This window comes from Nuphar pumila, chromosome 5 (assembly GCF_984573655.1).
Source record: "Nuphar pumila chromosome 5, dmNupPumi1.hap1.1, whole genome shotgun sequence".
Lineage (NCBI taxonomy): Eukaryota > Viridiplantae > Streptophyta > Magnoliopsida > Nymphaeales > Nymphaeaceae > Nuphar > Nuphar pumila.
In genome coordinates, this window is record NC_143253.1 from 12946306 (window position 1) to 12967898 (window position 21593).

The 21593-nt window shown below is 38.2% G+C and overlaps 1 pseudogene across 1 annotated transcript in view; it reads right to left on the reverse strand.

Annotated features, from left to right (window-relative positions):
* The window catches only part of LOC149836829 (uncharacterized), a 75563-nt pseudogene extending 55262 nt beyond the window's left edge, over nt 1-20301 (reverse strand). The window contains exons 1-5 of the transcript XR_016432228.1: nt 20296-20301; nt 19392-19484; nt 19193-19294; nt 18999-19103; nt 126-163 (exon numbers count right to left, since the gene is read on the reverse strand). The product of XR_016432228.1 is annotated as an uncharacterized LOC149836829 (transcript). The remainder of the gene's footprint in view (nt 1-125; nt 164-18998; nt 19104-19192; nt 19295-19391; nt 19485-20295) is intronic.
* Nucleotides 20302-21593: the final 1292 nt, after the last annotated feature.

The following is a 21593-nucleotide window of genomic DNA, read 5'->3' on the forward strand; positions in this document are numbered from 1 at the left end:
CATCTCAGATTTCTACATCATAACCAACATAAGCACAAACAAGATATCTAATAAGAGATATAGATGAATAACCACAAATGACCGCAATTGCTGGCTTCAATTGAATGTGGAAGCAGCTAGCATACCTCTGAAACTGCTCTGTGTCTATAAACTTCAAACATAGCTGTGACCAAAGTATAAACAAATAAACAACTCCATCCACAATGTCACTCATCAATCAATAAATGCAGATGGAGAATGAAAATAAAGAAGGCAGAAATTTCTTACAGGATGAAGACATGCCTAGTGTAAAAATATTGTAAATCATATGGAGCATTTTATAATTATTGTGTAAAGGCAGCAGAAGTATAAACAAGCTCCACGTTAAAACAAACATGTATAATGTAAAGCAACAAAAAAGTAATCCGGATACAATATTTATATATATGCCACCTGAGCACGATTTAGATCTCCAAAACCCAGTATTAGCATATTATGTGTGGTTAACAAACCTAAAGACTGCAAAACACTTTGTAGCCAACTAAGATAGAAGACATTCTCATATGTGATAGACGTTGAGGTAAAGGCTGATCAAATTGCCACAAAAGCAATTTGCTTTCATATGTATAGCCTACACGTTGCAAGACAGCATCCACTTGACATGACATGCTTAGGATTGTATTTAAGTTTATTATGTATCAGCTACTGAACATTAGATTAGGTATGTGAAAGAATCATAATGGGTGATCTGTTTGGAATTGCTAGTATTTGATCTTATTTTGAAGACAGCCTAAGTTTGAACAGCTAACAATTTTAGGACACTGGAAACTGGCAGAGTATCACAATCTTTGCAATTTCTAAAGAGACTTCAACAGTTTAACTTCCAACAGCAGAACTTCCTAATCCAAGACTATTGAGCAGGTTGGGTCTGATCTAGATCTAAACCACAGACCGAATTTCCTACATATGGTAATCCAATATATGACCATAATCCATCTCAAAAGCAGGTAGAATATCCATGGGAAAGATGATATCATTCAGATTATGATCCAAGTCTAGAACATAAGTGTAAAAACCAAAAAAAAAAATTTGTTGGATCGGGTCGGAACCATTTTTGGACCTGACCCGGATCCAAAGGGGGGACAGGCGGTCGGGCACCCCGACCGTCTCTCCCGTGCCTTTTAAGGTCGAGGCAAGGGAGGTTCACGAAACCCCTCCCTCGCTGTCTCTCTCCCTCACCGCCTCTCGGTCTCTCTCACTCCTCTGCGTTGCCGACCCGCCGCCACCTGCGACCTCCCTCCGACGTCGATGTTGCCGCCGCCGGCGACCACCAGGTACGCCCCTCTTTCCCCCTATTTCTCCCGTCTCTTTCTCCCTCACTTCTTTGTTGCGCAGGGAGGGGCTGAGCCGCCTCCCTCAATCGCAAGGGAGGGGCAAAGCCCCCTCCTTGCTGCCTTAAAACCCCAGGGGCGGGGCAGAGCCCCCTCCCTGCGATGGGTTTTGCAAGGGAGGGGCCCAGTCCCCTCCCGATGCCTCTGTTAGCAGGGGAGGGGTCGAGCCCCTCCCTATGTGCTGTTACGGGGGAGGGGGTCGAGTTCCCCTACCTGCTCCCTGCGTCTCACTCCGGCAGGGGAGGGCCGAGCCCCTCCTCCCTGCCCCTTTTTACCAGCCTCTTTTGGCTGTTCTGGCAGGGGCCGATGCCCCTGCCCCTTTTAGTTGTGCCAACAGGGGCCCTACCTTTTAGTGTGCCAACAGGGGCCATCGACCCCTGCCTTTTAGTTTGTTAGCAAGGGCCGAAGGCCCCTGCCCCTTTTTCTATTCTAGCAGGGGCGAAGGTCCCTGCCCCTTTTTCTGTTCTAGCAGGGGCCATCGGCCCCTGCCCCCTTTTCTCGGTTCCCCCATTTAGGTGCGCAGGGGAGGGTCCGACCCTCCCTGCCTCTGTATATCGTAGGGAGGGGCTCGAGCCCTCCCTGCCTTCGATCTTCGCAGGGGAGGGCTCGACCCTCCCTGCCTTCGCAGTATGCAGGAGGGGCCGAGCCCCTCCCTGCTTACTGGTATGATAGGAGAGGGGGCCGACCCCCTCCCTGCTACCTGTTACGGCAGGGGAGGGGGTCGAGCCTCTCCCTGCTCCCTCTTCTCGAGCGTCAGGCAAGGGCTTGCCCCCTGCTTGTTTACGTGCTCGACCGGCAGGGGCGAAGCCTCCTGCCTCCTCCTTTGTACTAACGGGTGGGGGCTTGGTCCCCTGTCTCTTTGCTCTTATGGCAAGCAGGGCGACGCCTCGGCCTTCCTCGTGCCTTCTTAAGGCAGGGGCGCAACCCTGCCTCCCCGTTGTTGGCTGACAGCATGTCGGCAGAGGCTCGTGGCCTTGCCCCTGCTTCTTGCGCTTATAGCATGTGCGCATTTGCACGATGCCCTTGCCTCTGCTTCCTTCACGTCAGGACGGCGACATTGCCCCTGACCTTCTATTTTTGGTATTAGCTTGCTAAGATTGTTACTTTTGCAGCTCGTACGACGGGTCACGCTCGCGCTCCGCGACCCGAGCCGCCAATCGCGTACATCCGCGGACGACAGCAAGCTTGCAACTCTCAAAGGTAGGGGAAGATTGCACAGAAGACTTGGACAATTGAATTAAGTTCAATTAACTAAAAATGGACCATTAAATAAATATATATATATATATTTATACGAGTACACATTTAACTCAAGGACGCGGTTTCGCGATCCTTGTCCTTTACTTTGTCGTCGCGCATCGCGCGAAGGTTTTGCGTTGCACTTCTGCTTACCGCCTTTACTTTATCGTCGCGCTTTGCGCCTAGGCTTTTGCCTTTGCATATGTGTTGGTATTGCCTTGCTATTGCAGATGACGTGCAGGTTCTTGCTCTTTGCGTATGCCTTAAAGGCATCCTCGTGGAGGATGCAAGGGGCATTTACCCCTCTCCCTCTTGCGACAAGAGTTCAGTCGGAAGCGAGCGGCACATCCTCGTCTAAGGAGAGGGATACCTCGCAAGGATCCTAGCTCTTCGTGTGCACAGTCCTGCAGAGTCGACTTGAGATTTTAGAGAGCTGCGCAAAAGCATCAAAGACTGCTCCAAATCGAAGCATTTGGCAGGATGTGACTGACTGGTTTTGCTCGCCTTTTTGGCATATCTCGGGTGATCCCGAATTGGGGGTTCAAGCGAACTTCTTAGCGGGTGTTCTGTTGAGAAACTCGTATCCCGTCTATCGAGGCCGGTATCGAGTCATGCGAGACATATAGATACCCCGATAGCGGATGTGATTCGAGATAATCACATGCATCATGTTGGCACAAGGTACTGTTGTTTCAAAAGATAGAGTAAAGTTGATAAACTTTACATCTTTGTGAAACACTCCTGTTGAGGCTTCTATTGAGGAGCTATACCCCCTTCATCCTAGAGTACTTGTAGTCGTGCACGACACGTCTAGTACTGCGATGATCGGATGAGACGGCCGTGCGACCTCGGATAGTGTTAAATGCACAATGTTGTAATCACATAAATGGCCTCACATTCGCCTTCACAGGCAAGATGCTCGAGTGGTTTAAATACCACAGCATAGAATGGGTCGTTAGTTAAGCAACCCCTAACGTACCTATTCGTTTCTTTGTGTCTGTCAAGGGAGAGGACAGAGCGGTACAAACTCCAATGGGCAGGTTGTTAACAACCACCCTACGGGCAACGATCCGGCCTCCCCAGTCATTGGAGTTAGGGGAAAGGGGCTACATTAGTTAGCTCAACACTTCTGCAGAAGTTGGATGCGTTCGTGGCACAGCCTCCTTTGGGGAATCCTCTCTCGGCTAAAGCCGTCCCTTTGAAGCGAACTCAACTAGTTATTCGGGTTATTGAAAATACATAGAATAACAGACGCCCGAACTAGTTTCAGTTGGTTCTACGTTTTGCCTGCGCGTACCCGCAGGTTCGTAATTATCGAAACATAAGGTCTGTTCACACTGGTCGTTGAGTCGTGAGATTCGCTTGCACTACTGCTTCTCTTGCACTACTGATTCGCTTGCACTACTGCTTCGCTTGCAGTACTAATTCGTTTGCTTGCTCGATAGTTCAGTATGCTACTCGTTGAGCTGTGCACGTCTGTCAAGGCGTTACTCTAGTTGGTTAAACTGCTTACGCAGTTCTTTGCGGAGTAATAAGGAGCTTCTCATACTAGTTAAATGCTTATAATAATAGCATTATACCAGTTGCTACATATTAGCATGTGACTTGTTTTATCCCTTGGTCGAACTGTTTGGTGCTTATTGTAGCGTAGCACTTGTTGGCTTGCATCTCTTATGATTGATGTGATTGCATACAGCTCGTAATCTACGAACTGGTGGCAACTAGGATTGATGTGGCCGCTTGTCTTATAAGCTGCTTACATATTGTGATATAACTGTTGCCGTATGATTGCTTATGAATGGCTTGTGATGTAATGTTTATGCCTTACGATTAATTTTGGAGGCCCTCATTTCCTTTCAGATGTAGGTCCAGCTTGAAAATTAGTGGCTTAAATCCTGTTGGGATTTGCTGGAGGATTTGGTGCCTGCGCAATTCTTCATATCACGAAGGTATTTTGCAGGGTCGATCTATGATTGCTGATCATGTATGGTCCACTTGTCTTGAGCAATTTGCTGTTTTGTCTTGGCCTGCTGCGGTGGAGAATCAGGTTTCCAATTATTTGTGAAAATTGGTCTTATCACGAACCAGGTCTGGACGGAGAGCAATGATGTCCTTACTATCAGATTTGTGTCATGTTATTTTAAAGAGTTTCAGTTGCTCTCTTTCGCTGTTTATGATCAGCAGAGATTTAATTGTATTGGGAGTATGAGAAGAGGTAGACGCTCCTTGCCATTCGAAGAGGCTTGTGATCCCATTTTTTCGGAAGTGCAGCAGGGCACTAACGTTCAGCTTATCTAAAATAATCAAAATTGGTGCAGGAAGGTTTCTTCTGCTATGGAAGGTCGAAGTCGTGGTTCTCAAGGATCCTTATTTACTCGGTCTTTTAGTGTCCATAGTGTTTTGTATGAAGGGCCTCTGTTGGCCATGGGTTTTGTTAGTCTTTCGTTGAGATCTTGTTATGCTTTGTACTGGAATGACAAGCCACCGGATTGGCTACCCATGTATGGGTGATCATTGTATTTGATTATTTAAATTAATAGATATCCGGGGCCTCCCCTGCGTTTTTATTAAAAAAAAAAAAGAATGTAATTATCAATGTGTTACACTGATTCTTGACAGATTCCAAACAAAAATTTAAAGATTGACATAAAAAGAAACAAATCGTTCATACTTTTGCACGGATTCAGTTATATTTCAGTATTTAACACTAAACCTCATCGAATTCACCGCAACTGTAGCACACTCAACTAAACAACAACAATTAGACCGAAACTTCCACAGTTTACGCTAGAAAGATAGCATTAACTACAGACTAACGATATAATTCAAAATCTGACCAACTCTTCCATGTTTCTCCACGTAAAGTATAACCGCCTCAGTAATACAACAACAACGCTAAATTTTCCACTTCTGATACGATTAAGCGACAATCAACCGCATATTAATGATTAAATCGAATAGTAATCCTCGTTTTCCTCCATTAACTCGACGCGAATTCCATTAAACTCAATGAAGGCGATACGACTATCAAATACAAAGCAGAAAAAAACGAAAGAGAGAAGGATTACCGGATCCAGGTGAATGTTTCCGTGGACGTTATCGTAGACGTATCTCGTGCGGCGTCGATCGTGAAACGGGAGGTGATTAGAGTGCGAGCTCATCGGGAATTCTTCGTAAGCATCCGATCCCATTCGTTCTCTGTTCCGGATGAACGAAAAAGAAGGAAGTCTTCGACGTAACAGAAACCCTAACTCCCCACGCGCCCTGAGCTCCTCGCGAAGCTTCTTTGGTTTCTTGCTCTCCTACTGGAACTACAAGAAAGAAAACGAAAGAGCCGGGAGAGGGCGAGCGAGGGCGCTACCCGCGAGAGGGAAAATAAAGAATACGAAAAATGAAACGCCCCAGCGAGACGAGAAGTATTTAGGGCTCGGATGTTCTTGAATTTACGATAGTGCCACCATCTTTTGGACTAGTTGTATGTTTGGGTAACTTTCAAATCCCAGCATTCTAGATTTATAGATTTCGTCTATAAACACATTTAAGGTATGAAAGTTTTTTCTCATAACAGGTGAACACTTTGCGCTCAAACTTTTGAGATGTACACTTTGGATGAAGGTTGTAGAAAATGAAAATGGGAAACAAGGTTTTCACATGCATGTGAAACGGGGAAACGGAAAATGAATTGGAAAACTACTAAGAAATGTTTAAGAAGAAAAAACTTATCAAATATGAGAAACATATATCACACAAAAAGGAAATGCATGGAAAAATGTATGAAAATGCATGAGAAACAAGTTTCCCAAATATGAGAAATGTGTTTTCCATCAATTTTTTGGTGTCAAAACTGGCAAACTTCATGTGATATATTGCTCCGCTTCTTTGATAGTACAAACAACCACTTAAAAGGAGTTCTGCACATTTTTTCTTGTGGACATCATGAATGTTGCGTAAAATTTATGTGTGAAGTTCCTATTAATCTCGAACTTCAAAACTTCACACATATGTCACGGAGTTCGCAAATAATTTTACGTACAAACTTTGCTCAAACTTCGGAACATCACATATATTTTATGAAATGAAGTTCACAGATAATTTATGTGTGAACGTCGTGTGTATAAAAACCGAAACACCGCAACCCAAAATTTTTAGGGTTATTTATGGTCTCCAACAAACATTCCCCATCCTGCTTCCCTACGGTAATATATGTGTGTGTGTGTGGATGTCTTTTTCTCACATGCTAATTTCTGAAGATAAATAATATATGTTGTGTGGTTGTTATAGGCACGCAACGATGGCCTCTGAAAAGATTAAAATATACTATTATACCAATGATCACCCTACTTGAAGATCTATACTGGTCTCGAAAAGCAGTTGTTATAACGAATTTATAGCTTTAATGTCTCTTAAGATCAGATATATGGAAAAGTTAATTAACCTTTAGTATAGAAGATATGTAAAATTAGATGGCCAACATTTATAGATAAATGTCTTGGATGATCACGACGTAGAATCCATGTTATTTAGTGATGATGTTTTTGTAGTTGCTTGCAAAATTGAAGAAAAAGTTGTTGCATTGGGAGTTGAACAAGAAGCAGTTAATAAATGAAATTATGGGGATCCTTTGGAGAATGTATATCTATCTCAAGCACCATTGATCGAGTTCAATCTTTTGAAAAACATGAATCTTCGTTGTGCAGGCAATGTAGAATGAACAATTGATATTGTACCTGATCAAAGGATCATTGTAGATGATAGAGAACCATGTCGGCAAGCCAATGCTAATGATAAGGCTATGTACAACTTTTAATTTATGCTTGAGATACATGTACAATTATTGAATTTTTGCATATATGTTTAATCTTAAATGTTGTAAATGTGAGAATGTTGAATATGGATGAGTGAAAGTGATAGATATGATGAATCTTAACTTAGTTTGTACAACTGAACAATCAATTAGTGGTAGTAGTAGAGAATCAGATGATATTAATGATGATTATTATACCATGTCGATGGGAGATAATGAAGACAGTGATGACATGGGACAAATAAAGGGGGGTGAAAGCGATGCAGGAATGACATTTGAGAAGTTGAAGCCTTTATATGTTATAGAAGTTATATGAACATTTATTGGCATAAGAATTGTTTTATGTCTTTATATTAATGAGACGTTGTTGAATAAATTTTCATTCAATGGATTCTCGTACAATGAAGAGTAATTGAAAATCTTTGAAGCACATACATCTCATTTATATGAGTAGTTGTGTAATGAACCGCTTAATAATTGTGAACAATTTTAGTGGCTAACAACAAGCTCGAATAACTAAAAATTTGTTATTGGCAAAAGGTTTAATAATTTTCAACATCATCACCACCTTTTGTAAGATCATATGATCATAAATAAACATAAAACAAAAATTCTGAAAAAACTTCCATAACATAGTCGCTGTCACATGCACGAGACCAAACCCACAGACTACAGTTGTTTGTCCGTGAAAGATCTATTGCATAAAGGTGTGTAGAGGTGGGTTGTCTCAAGTGATGAAGTACAAAAGTGAGCATACATGTAGTAGGGATGACAATGGACCGGGGGGAAATGAGGTCCTGCACCACCTCGCCCCATTTGGACCAAGGATGGAGGACATGAAATGGGGATGAAGGTTAAAATCAAATCCCGTGCGAGGATGGAGGCGGGGATGAACTTACGCTTTCTCCCACCCCGCCCCGCCTTGCTCTGTCTTGTCCCTAATCCCCATTAGTAAAATAACTAAAATACCTTTAGAGTTGACAGTGGACCAGGGAGAAATGGGGTTGCGCCCCGCCTTGCCTCGTTTGGATCGGGGATGGAGGACATGAAACAGTGATGGAGGCGGGAATGAAGGTTAAAATCAAAACCCGTGCAAGGATGAAGGTGAGGATAAAGGGCAAAATTTTGAGAAAGGACAGTGTTGGAAACCTTGTCCCCCGCCTTCGCCCCGATCCACTGTCATCCCTAATATGCAGTGGATCACTGGGCAACCTTATGATAGAAAAAGTGTCTTTTAAGTGGTTTTCAGATGTTATTCATAAATACATGCACGATAACCCGAAGATAATTTTGAGAGAAATCATGAATGACATCAGTCATAAGGAAGGAGTGGAGATCACTTACAAACAAGCACGACGTGGACAAGGATGGATTAAAGGGTTCTTCATGGTTTATTCAAAGAGTCCTTTAAGATGTTTCTCATTTATTTAAATCATTTGATGAAGGCTAACCTAGGATCGCTAAGATACATTAAGACTTATCAGAAAGATTGATTTTAACACATGTTCTTAATTTTTCGTCGAATGATTTTTTAGATGATGCCCTTCAGTTCTTATGGTATATGATACTTTCTTAAAAGGAAGATATGATGGTATATTATTGTCTACCCATTGGTATTAATCCTTGTGGTAAGATGTTTCTGGTAGCATCTGCAGTTGTTGATAAGGAGTCAAAGGATTCGTGAGCATGGTTTTTGATGCATGTAAAGGAAGATCTCATACACTACGATGAATATAAAGAGAGACTAGAGATTACAATTATCTTTGATAGGCATAAAAGTCTAAAATATGGTATCCTCCACACATGTCCTACATGTCATGTTAGATTTTGCATGAAGCATTTGACAAAAAACTTTTATACAAAATTTAGTTCATTACTTAGTGCATTTTTGTAGAGTGTAGCTCGAGCAGCCATGACACAACAATGCACTTATTTTTTCAAAAAATTTGAGAAGAAGATAAAGCTGTATACGATTATATTTTCGCTGACGTGCACCCAAAACAGGTTAGAGCAAGAATGTATCAACGTATAAAACATGGAAGACAGAAAACCAACTCTCCGTCGAGAAAGCGATGAACGAAATCTTTGTCTTGGAGTAGGAAACCAATTGTGTTACCTTCGGTATAATCAATGTCTTGAGTCATGTGTAAATTTGTATAACTGTCAAGATATATGTTTATATGCATTTTTAATTGGTAATGAGAACATGGCAATGAGAAAGAAGCATCTACGTTCGTGAAAGAGTATTTATTTAGCGTATAAACTCAGTTGACAAGTGACGTAAGCGTTAGGTTTGCTTGTTTTCATAGTTCTTGAGTTTGTAGGTAGACTGATTTGAATATGACATGAATGTAATACATTTTTTTACTATGTTGCATCAACATGTTAGACCCATGAGATGCAATGTAAATGACATGTTATCGTAACACAGAACATTTTAAGCTTTGTTGGACCCAAGGGCGGAGCCAGAAATCCAAGTTAAGGTGAGCGCACACACATATATATAATATAAATATATATATAGAGAGAGAGGTAGGTGAATGGGTTGGGGGGAGCAGGGAGGGCACACTATTTAGGTCAGGGTACACAAACGGATCACAAGTTTCTAATTACGCCACACTCAAAATGCTGTCATGCCATTGGCTGGGGTACACAAACGGATCATTTAAAAGATCACCGGATCTCAAGTTTCTAATTACGTGCTTGCGCGGGGAAAGCAGTGGCTTTTCGTTATTGTTTCGCAGAAGTGTGCCATTCTGAAGGAGGGCAAATCATGGTCGTGTTTGGTTTTCTTGATTTGGGGAGATCCCGAGACCCCTCGTTCCATGGTTATCGATATAATAATAAATCCCATAACCGATGGTTTTGCAGCTTGCACACCACGTCCCATGTTCTGTGTTTCTGACTCACCTCGGGTGAGTATTTGGGCGTTAGTGCCGTGATGCTAACGTGGGGGTCTTCTCGGGCTGTCTTTTCAATCGATAAAACAGAAGCAAAGCATGGTGACAAAAAAGAGCGGATCACGTCAGAGACGCCTCTGATGTCGTTCATTTTATCTTAGAAATGAAATGAACGGCACCCATTAAAACTCCCTTTTAAATCATTCTGATCGTGTCCATGTGAAACTGGAACGACATCAGAAAAAAAGAGTGGGGCCCATCCAAGTGATGGGCATCCCATTCGTACAGGTTTTTGATTAGGGAACACTCTGACCATCCCATCTGGTGAGAAGTGATTGAAACGTCTCATGAGGAAGTGAAAGGTTGCATAAATTTTGAAAAAAAAAATCATCAAATAAAAATTACAAGGTTTATTAAACAGTGGATTCCTAAAATTTGAAAAACAAAAAAATATTTTATGCAAAAAAATTGAATTTAAAAAACAGCATCCAAATATTAAAAACAAGAGATCAAGTTTGTGTTTTTCGTCCTCAGTTGAGTATGGATGAGTCTTATCAATCGCACTAAAATCTCAAAACCTTTAACACCGGGTTTTTATCTTGCTAGTGCTAGTACACAGATCCTAAAATAAGGTGAACATTCACAAATGATTTATCCTTTTATTTTACTGCAAGCTCATTTATTTTATGTTTATTTTTCATAAAAAGTTCTACTTTCTAGTTTTCTCTTCAAAACAATGAAAAAAATCGATTACTACTATGATAAAATGAGTGGGATGAAGTGCATGCAAATTTTTCATAAAGGCAATGATTTTAAAAAGGTAATTTTTTAAAAAATTATTTTTTTTATTTAAAAAAAATTAAAGTAAAAAAAATAAAATTTTAAAAATTTTATTTTTTATATTTTTTTAAATAACTATTTATAAAGAATAATCAAAACAAACCTTTCACATTATCAAACGATATGAGAATAACGAACACATGAATTTGGACTACGAGAAGTTTAGAGTAAACCTGATTCAAATGGTGCAATTTTACCTATTATGACACGCACCAAATGTGGAGAATGGGGTGTACTTTGGATCTGCCATGGTAGTGGGCTATAGATGTTGTGAAGATAGGTCTATGACATTTTCTTAACAAAGTATCTTATATTCTAATCATGTCCTCCTTTCCAACTGTGGTCTTTTAAAATATTAAGAATTCCGATTTTGCTTCAGTGTTGGTTCATATGTGGCTATGTAAAATGACAAGTAATATTGATCTTTCACATTATTAAAAATATCTATTAACTTTTTAATTTTTTTTGACCCAACATAAATTTGCTTTATATAGTGCAAGTTGCAAATGACTCATTCACAAGCTCATATAAAACTTGCAAAATTATCGGTACTTCCCTGAATGTTACCCATGGTCTAACTTGAGATCACAAGATCGATAACCACCAATAACACAAGCATGATGATGTATCTTTCTTTGACAATTTTTGGGTTACCCTTATAACAACTCAAAAAATCATCTTAAATATCTTGATTTTTTTTAAGAAGTCTTTATAAAAATGAAAATCTGGGACATATCATAGATTCAAAACTTACGTTCCACCATCATACTAACCATCTATTCTAAACCATTTTAGGAAACGAAATAGTTCAAACTCTTAATAAAAATTTAATAAACATTAAATTAAGTTCAGTTTTTTTTTCATTTAACTCATCTGCTTAGAAAAAGAACACCCCATAATCCATATATTCATCATCTCTGGTACCAGTCCTACCATTACGCTACTACACTATGTATGAGTCTAACTATCTAAAAAATATGAAACAGCAGGTGAGAACCATAGTTATCGTATAAAATTTGTAACTGTTACTAAAATATTGTTTTTATATAAAACGTAAATCGATATCATGCTATAAATCACTTTGAATTTACCTTGATTTTTTTCATTGAATTTCACGTTGATTTGTAGATGAGACAATGATTTGTCTGTGCACTTTAATTGTGATTTGTACTCATGCACATTGTGATTTTCATCTAGTTGTACAAATCGATATACACATGACAAAACATATTATAAATCGATACGGAAATGCAACATAATAACTTAAAATCGATATTAACAAACAAAACAATACCTCACAAATTGGTATTATGTTACTACAACTGCGATTTGCGATACATTGCATATACTGAGTGAATGGATGATACAGGATGGGGTAGAGGCCCTCCCATACAATATGGACGATACAGTATATGTATAATGATTTGTATATGTGAAGGCTAGATGAGACAATGATTTTCATTAATTATATAAGCATTGAGTAACGATGATTTACCTACGATATCAAAATTGTAGCTCTGTAGGCTAGATGAGACAACGATTTATACATGTGAATGATACATATTACAATGATTTATACACGTGAAAGATACATTATTAAACAGAATTCACACTTGATTCCTGTGTTCCATAGTTTTTTGGATGAAGCCATTTTCATGAACGGTGATCCACAAAAATATTAACAATTCTATTTTTGTGGCTCATGATTCATGAAAATGGATTTATCCAAGAACTCTTTCTTAATAAGACCATCCAGTGTATAAGCATATTCACCTCCTATTTTGTTAAACTCTTAACAAATCTGACAATGTGGAAATTGGGCCAAGCAAAGAGGCATAACAACTAACTTTATGGTAAGACTTAAACAAAATTCACACGCGATTCCTGTGTTCCATAGCTCGCTTTCGAATTGATCTGAGTTTGTCATAAAACAAAACAATATATGACACTACATTAAGTTTCACAAGAAATGCAAACATCCTCCAAACATTGATTACATACCAAAAGACTTGTAAAACTGAAGCTATCATTTCAGAAAAACTGGTCGGGAGGATTGAAGGTTATAATGTTGTAGTGCACGCCTGTAGGGTATTACTGCATGTTGGAAATTATATAAGTTAGATATTGATAAGCTGTACATAATGCAATTTACATGAGAAGCAATATAATGTATTACATATCTGTTCAGGCGAAGCGCTTGCTTGCTTTTGCTTAAAGGTTGGTTGTTTCTTAGACATTTTCTTGCCAACCAATTCTAGTGCACCCTTTGTCCTCCGACGACTGCAATCAGAGGCAGGTTTTCTTTTGATACCCTTTGCTAGGTGATTTTTTCTATCATAATCTACAACATTCACTACTGACTTGTTGAAGATGATATTTACGCTTCGACGCAACTTCTCATGAGTTTCAAAGGAAGCATGATTTTTACCTCCGTTGTTCGCTCCCATTTTCTTGGACTGGCCTTCATGAGCGGCAATGGACTGATGGTGAATTAACTGCACATTTTTAAATAACTCCCTTAACAATTTTCTCATGCATACATAAGCTTCTTCACTTTTCGATGTCAAATCTGCAACATGCATAAGTAACCTACATAGTTGTTAGTAGCGGGAGGCTATGTGGCACTTCTCATCAACACCAGATTGACTGACATTATCTGTATCCAGCAGTTCAATCTTTGCTTGTCTTGTTCATCTTTGCATTAAATATGACTCAGGTATTTCTTGTATCTTCTCTTGATTAAGTGTTTTTAATGCATGACGACATAAAATACCTTTGAATTCATATATTTTGCACATACATTCAACTGTTTTATTGTCAACATTGTACGTAACATGTGCTTCTTGCCTTTTTAGATGCTCTTCGCCCTCCCATACAATATGGTATTTCTACGTATTCTCGGTTTGCACATGTCCTTCTATGTTGCAATTCATGACCTGTATAACATCCTTCTTAATCCATTCAAATACAGTTAGTGCATGCAGATCTGCAGGTCGCATCAATATTACCCAAAGTTACAGGGCGTGTATTAAAGCATTTCACATCTTGTTCAAGCTCATTCTATCTAAGACCATCTATAAATAATTCATATTATTCCATGAAGCGAAGCATTGTTAAACATGAATACAAGGTTTTCTTCAGTGTGACATGCATAGATTCAACTCTTTGTGTGCTTATCATACCTGCACAAAAGTATTGTCTTCCATATGCCAATGCCCACTTCTCTTTTTCTGCATATAAATTTTGTAACCACAAACAATCTTCAAGGCCGTATATCTGAATCATTGCCTTCCAATCACACATAAATCTGACCTCGTCTATACTCTCAAGTACACACCTTATAAACTTTTTGTCAAACCCCATCTTCTGATTAAATATGTGTCTTATGTTCTTTGCTACATTTTGAAAGATATATCACAAACATAGGCGATGATGTGCATATGGCCACACATGAGACACTGCAACTGCAATTGTGTGATCACCATCTGTAAGTATAGCTTTAGGTTGCTTCCTATTCATTGCTTGTGTAAATACTTTGAACAACCACTCAAAGCTTTCCTTGGTCTGGTCATACAAAAAAGCATCGCCTAATATACAACTCTGTGAGTGATGGTTCACTCTGATAAACTATGCAAATGGCCATTGTTCAGTATTAATCTTCACTGTCATATAAAAAATAAGCACATCATTGAAGCATTCATAATTAATTCTTGACATTGAATCTGCCCAAAACATATTCACAGCATATCCATCTTCATCAAGTTGCATTGTACTAAAGAAACCACAATCAATGCTTGATTTCTTCTGTAAGTAATCAACCAAAGAACATATTTCTTCATTCTTCATATTATCAGTCATTTTCCTTCTCAAGTGGTTTCTTATATTCATAGGTGTGAATAACACATTCTCACGACCACCATCTATGTGTGTGCATAAATTGTATATTTTCCTTAGTGCAATGTCGACGCTATCAATTATTTCAACAATTGCAACATGCGCTTCAATTACTTTATGATGTGACCTTAACATAGGAGTCATAAATGAAACAGATAAATCATGGTTATGATCACTGATGAAAGTATGAACTACATATTTCACATTCAAAAGTCTTCTTAACACCATTCTTGCTGGACATCCACATCTTGAATCTGGCTTGCTCCATGTTGGATTTCTACTTGACTTCTTTCAACCTTCTTTAGAACAAACATATGTCTTTCTCATCATGACACTCTGTGCATTTTTTGACCAAGAATACCTTCTAACACTGAAGCCAAGTTTTAAGACATAATCATTGGAAAATTTATATGCAGCTTCCTCATTATTAAACTACGTTCCTTCTACGGGAACAAAGTCAAGTGTACTATCATGTTCATTCTCATTGCCTGCACCTTTATCAAGTGTATTGTCATGATCGTCTACCTCATTATCGAATTGCATTTCTTTTGCTGAAACATTCAAGTCAAGAGTGAATCCAATGCCTGCACCCTCCTTATCATGTGCATCATTAGTGCACATGTTCACTTCTCCATAACTTTCCAATGATTGAGATAAATCATCTTCATTGCAACTAGGTCATAAGCTCACCACTTTCATAAGCAAGATACCATTTTGTGTTAAACGAATACCGCTAAGGTTAAGCAAGTCAAAGAAATGATTGAATGATTCATAATATAAAAGCAACAACGATTTCTTATTTGCTTATACTATGCATCGAATTGTTACTTACCATGCCAATAAAAAAAACAATTTGTCGTATATGTGTTGATGACAGTGATTCATGTGACAACAATTTAATTATATCTACGAAGCTGTGAAGCGATTTCAATAGAAATCGCTAAATGAGCAGCGATTTGAATACGAAAATTGCCATCGCAAGTGCACAATAATGTATTTTCGCATGCACACATTTTAAAATTATTTCTACAAATATCTTACGAATTGATACTAGAAAACACATAATATCTTATACATCGATATACATATCACATAATATATTATAAATTGATACGATAATTCAGCATAATAGCTTACAAATCGACACTATGAAATACATAATATCTTACAAATCGATATACATATCGTAAAATATATTATAAATTGATACAAAAATTTAGCATAATAGCTTACAAATCGACACTACAAAACACACAATATCTTACAAATCGATATACATATCACAAAATATATTTCAAATCAATACAGAAATTTTGTATAATAGCTTACAAATCGATATTAACAAACAAAACAATATCTCACAAATTGACAGTATGTTACTACAACCGCGATTTGCGATACATTGCATATACTGAGTGAATGAATGATATCGGATGGGGTAGAGGCCCTTCCTCGCATATGTAAACAAGTATTCTTGTTAACAAGTCCTAGCGTCTTACAAATATTTTTCATTTTCCAACCGTCGAAAGGACAAGATCCACCTGCAATAATAAAACAACACTTTAATGGCACTCACGATGACATACGTTCTTCAACAATAGCATGATTACATGGAAAGGTACTCACGATGCCTTAATGGCACTTGTTGGAATGTTTGTGCATCATTGTTTTCTTCCATACTACCTAACGACAACGAAAAAGAAGAGAAGACTGTAAAAATAGATGGCCGGCAAATGCCCCTATGACGCCCATCAATGATCGAACCAGTCGATCGCGAACCCGGGAATGCTTTGTAACACAAGGTAGGAACGAGAAGGCTGCAATGTATTGTAACATAAGCTAAAAACTGAGTCAGAAACCTGGACTCGAGACAACCGCAAAGGCTGCTTCGGCGGCAACATACAACAGTAAAGGGTGTGTCGTCAAAGGGAGCTCTTGTTACAACAGATGGTGCAAAAGTTTACTGCTTAGGGCAAAAATGAAATGTTTGAACTTTGAAGAGTTAACATCATCCTCGACTTTTTGGATGGAGGACATTTTTGTCCTTTTCTCGAACCGTCATTTCCTTTTTTTTGAATGAAAGATATTTTTGTCCTTTTCTTGAACCATCGTTTCATGGTGAGAATAGCAGGAAAGGGTACTTAAGTCTTTGCAATCGCACCAGACTCTGATGCTAAGTGATGCTGACACACATAGGAATACGAGCCCTACCTACTTATATACGTGGCGCTCATTCGGACCCCCGAACACGCACTGTAGCAAGCAGTGCATCTTCGGGGAAGAACATACAACGCGATCTTGTGGTCGAGAGATAGCTCTTGCACGCATGTCTGTGTTGTGCCCTCTACCGTGCTACAGTGGTGATTGGTGCACGTGCATGCTGTCGTGTACTCCGGCGACTGTGCGATGAAGTGTGTATGTGCTGGCTGCCGGACATGCACTCGAACTTGAGACCTCATCATGCTTGGCACGCACATACATAGTACACACGCTTAGGACGTCAGCGCACACATGCGCGACTGGTGCACACGCGTGCAATGGCACGCACCCGACACACATGAGACATGCCCCTATGGGTGCAAGGAGTGACCCAGTACAGTGATGTAGCCGAGCATGTGCATGCATCACCGCCTCAGCTGCAAGAGTGCACACGCATGGCGCACACGTAGATAGTGCACATGAGCAAGACGTCATCGCACACATGCATGATGGCACACATGCACAACATGCGAGTGCTGGCGCACACGAGCGTGATGCACATGCATGCAATGCGCAAGCGTTTGGCATACACGTGCGAGTGTCTGGCGCATATGAGCGAGATGAAAAGCACCGACACAATTCAGACTAGAATGTGATATGCAGCTGAGTCAAGCAGAGACCAGCTGGCTGATCGCTCAAAAATCATTGCTGCAGTTTGCAAAGTGCCTCAGACTCATTGCATAAGATTATCAAAGTTCATGATTGTCCTTAAACTCCATTCAGATAAGTGCATTAATGAGATGGTAAATATGTGTGTGCAGGTATATTCTGTAACTGATATATACATATTAGCAAAACATCAGAAGCCCTCCATCTCTAGTAGCAAAACATTAGGTTGCACATCAATAGTATACCAATCACGATCTCTGAAATCACAATAACATCCACAAAATTAAAAGACTACCAATAAGATGGTCAAGAATTTTCAGTACCTTCATATTGTGATGAAGTATGTGATTTGAGTGCAAGTAGAACATCTACATGCAAATAGAACAAAAAGAGAATTATATTTGCAGCATCTCCTCTTTCGAATGAAAGTCAGTGCTCATATGCAAACAGATTTAATAGGAAAGATAGCTTGCCAAATTAACAACACACATGTAGAGAAGAGAGAAAAAAAGGTTGAGTGAATGCCACTATCTTAGGCTATACAAAAAATGTATTAACCGTGTCCAAAAAGCATTCATCCAAAATGTCTCAAAAAAGGTTTAACATAACAACCGACTATATCAGCAAAAAGTTTCAAAATATGGCCTAACGTATGAGGCACATCTCCATCATCAATTGCACCACAACCATGTACTCGAATGAACATCACTATCTCACGCCAGACTCTATGACCAAAAGAATAAAAGAAGACAATCAATCATTTAAAGTTAATTAATAAGTTAACTTTTGATATAATTAAAATCTTAAATTCTAATTAAATGACATAAGATTAATATGAAGCATTTACTTGGTTGATCCTTATAAATTCAATCAATTGTTGAACTTGAGCTTTTAGCTCATTCACTTTCTCAACTCGATCCTCCAATTCATGCATCCTTCTAATTTGAGCTTTCATTGTATTCATTTTTTCCTGCAACTTAGTCATCTCTTATCTATATTTTGCATTTTATTGCATCAATTAGGTTTGAGTAGGGCCTAGATCAAGAACTCAGATGCCTTAACACCCACATCATAAGTACAAACTCGCCCATACATGTAATCTTCAATAGCCTGAGAAAGAATATTGTTGCGAACCAAACTATCTTGAGTTCTCTCAAGTAGTTGAGATATCATGACATTCATTTTAGCCTACAAGACAATATATATCCAATTTATACAAATATAGATACCACTATTCAACGCAAATAAAACTAATTAGATAAGCAATTAACCCTTACAATTGCTTCACTTGTTTGAGCATTATAATAATTTTCGTCGGAGCTAGAGCGAGTCATAATGAAGAATTCAACGTGTGATGACTCAACTTCATCCACTCCAACCTACACGAATGTCAAAAAGAGTTAATAATGATAACATAATAAGATAAAAGTGATCATAAAGGTAACTAATATATCAAATTAATAATATGATAATTACCGTTTTTGCACAATATCGTTCAAAGCTTTTTGTACCAATAGCATGCATAAACTTTTGTTTTGCACGATTGACAACATTATTTGTACTTTGTGCCTACATCAGTAAAACAAGTTAATATAAATAACTATAAATATTAAAATTATCAACTATTCTTGCTTTTACCAAGATCTAACAACCATACCTTGGACCGACAAGAATCAAAATGTCTCATAAGATTTGCTCACTGGCTAGATGAAATACTTTGCATACGGTTGTTCATGTGCTCATCATGTGTATTGCATTTCAAATGCATCATATATCAATTCATTCATATCATTTATGTTATCTTCGCATGTATCAACATGCTCTCTTACAAGTGAGATCATTGCTTTATTATGACAATGCCACCGTGTGCAATTTTAGACAAAACCGAAACATACCATGTGATCAACATCATCTTTGACTGATTGAAATAAGCATTTGTTATAACTTATGCACGGGCACCTTATCTTTCCCTCAATAATTACATTGTTTTCATTCACAAAGTTGATAAAACTACAAACTTCATTTAAATAGTCTGCATTCCACTTATCAAATGCAAAATATAATTCAAATTATCTCCATGTATTATATTTTTTATTTTAAAATAATAAAATCTTATTTATTGACATAAATACCTATTATTTTGAATCCAACTTCTATCATTCATGGTGACTAGTTGCTTCCTTCTTTCCATCACTAACTTTAAAATTATACAAACAAAATTTAATATAAAAGATAAAAAAAACATATTATATATATAATATATAATATAATGATTACATGGGTTTTAAAACCCCTACATGAAATCCATAGAAGAGGGACATTCTAAGCAATTATGCTGAACAAACTTGCACCTATGATTTGTACCTCATTGATTACTTACCTTCATTAGTGATAAATATTTTCCCATATATATATATATATATTTGAAGTTGTAAAATTAAAAAAACAAAAAATTCTGTAAGCTAACACACACTCTTATAAGTAGCTTGCAATGATGAAATATGGATGATGCTAATCATTAAAAATATGCATACATAAACAGGTGAACAATAGGTGGAAACAAAAAAAAAATCAAAACATATGAACAAAATTATTTTCTTAAAAAAAATAGTTATGATTCATGCTTGTCATTAAATTGAAAACTCAAAATAGAATATGAAAAATGAACATATATTAAAAAAACATTGACTTCATCAACAACTATGATATAGAATCATGTACATAAAAAAAACATCAAAATCACATGTTAAAAAAAAACATAAATCTACAAATTAACGTATCCAAAGCAAAATCAGTTAAAAGAAAAGAAAAAAAAGTTGAGTGGTAGACCAAGTTTTACCTCACCAAACCAATAAAACAATGATCACATGTTCTCTTTGGAATTAACGATACAAAAATCACCTAATCCTGCTGCAGAAAACAATAAATCATAAGAATCACAAACCAGCTAGCACAACAAAATTACACCCATCATAATAGGGAATCCCATGAAACCAAGCTAGATGCAATAGAAGCCCAAAACCAGAGGAAAGAAAAAAAAAGAGGAAAAACAAAGAAAATAAACAGGAAGTTAAAAAGTAAAGAAAAACATGTGGGCCCTACCTTGTTGTTGAGTGCTTTGCTGACCCTGATCCTACATGGCTCAATTTGCAACTCTTGAATGTGGCTTCTGCAGTTCAATACTTGCAGTATCAACTAGAAATAAGTGATGCTTTACTAGAAGGCGGTGTCAAAGGGATGATATGACTAAAATGATTAAGGCTTTGTTTGAGAGCGTTGCATTGACTTGGAAACACTATTTCCTTAGTTACCAAAAAATATGATTTTTTTCAAATTGTGTTTTGAAGATGGAGTTGCCAAAAACATGGTCTTATGAATGGTGTTGACCTAAGGTGTTGGGGCTGCCATATCCTTCCCCAATGTAGTTCTTTGGCAACACCAGTGTTCCCAAGCAGCAGAGAGCATTAGACCAGACGAAATTCCCAAACAAGTGTTTCACTTACATACACGGAAACCGCACCAACAAAGCAAGCATCCACACATTCCAACATCAAAGATCAAGAAATCACAACAAAACTCTGTTTCAATCCCCAAATTAATAATGACCATAGTTTTAGCATATCAAGATTCAGGATTTCATGTTTGCAACATACATGATATGCACACACCATTCTACGG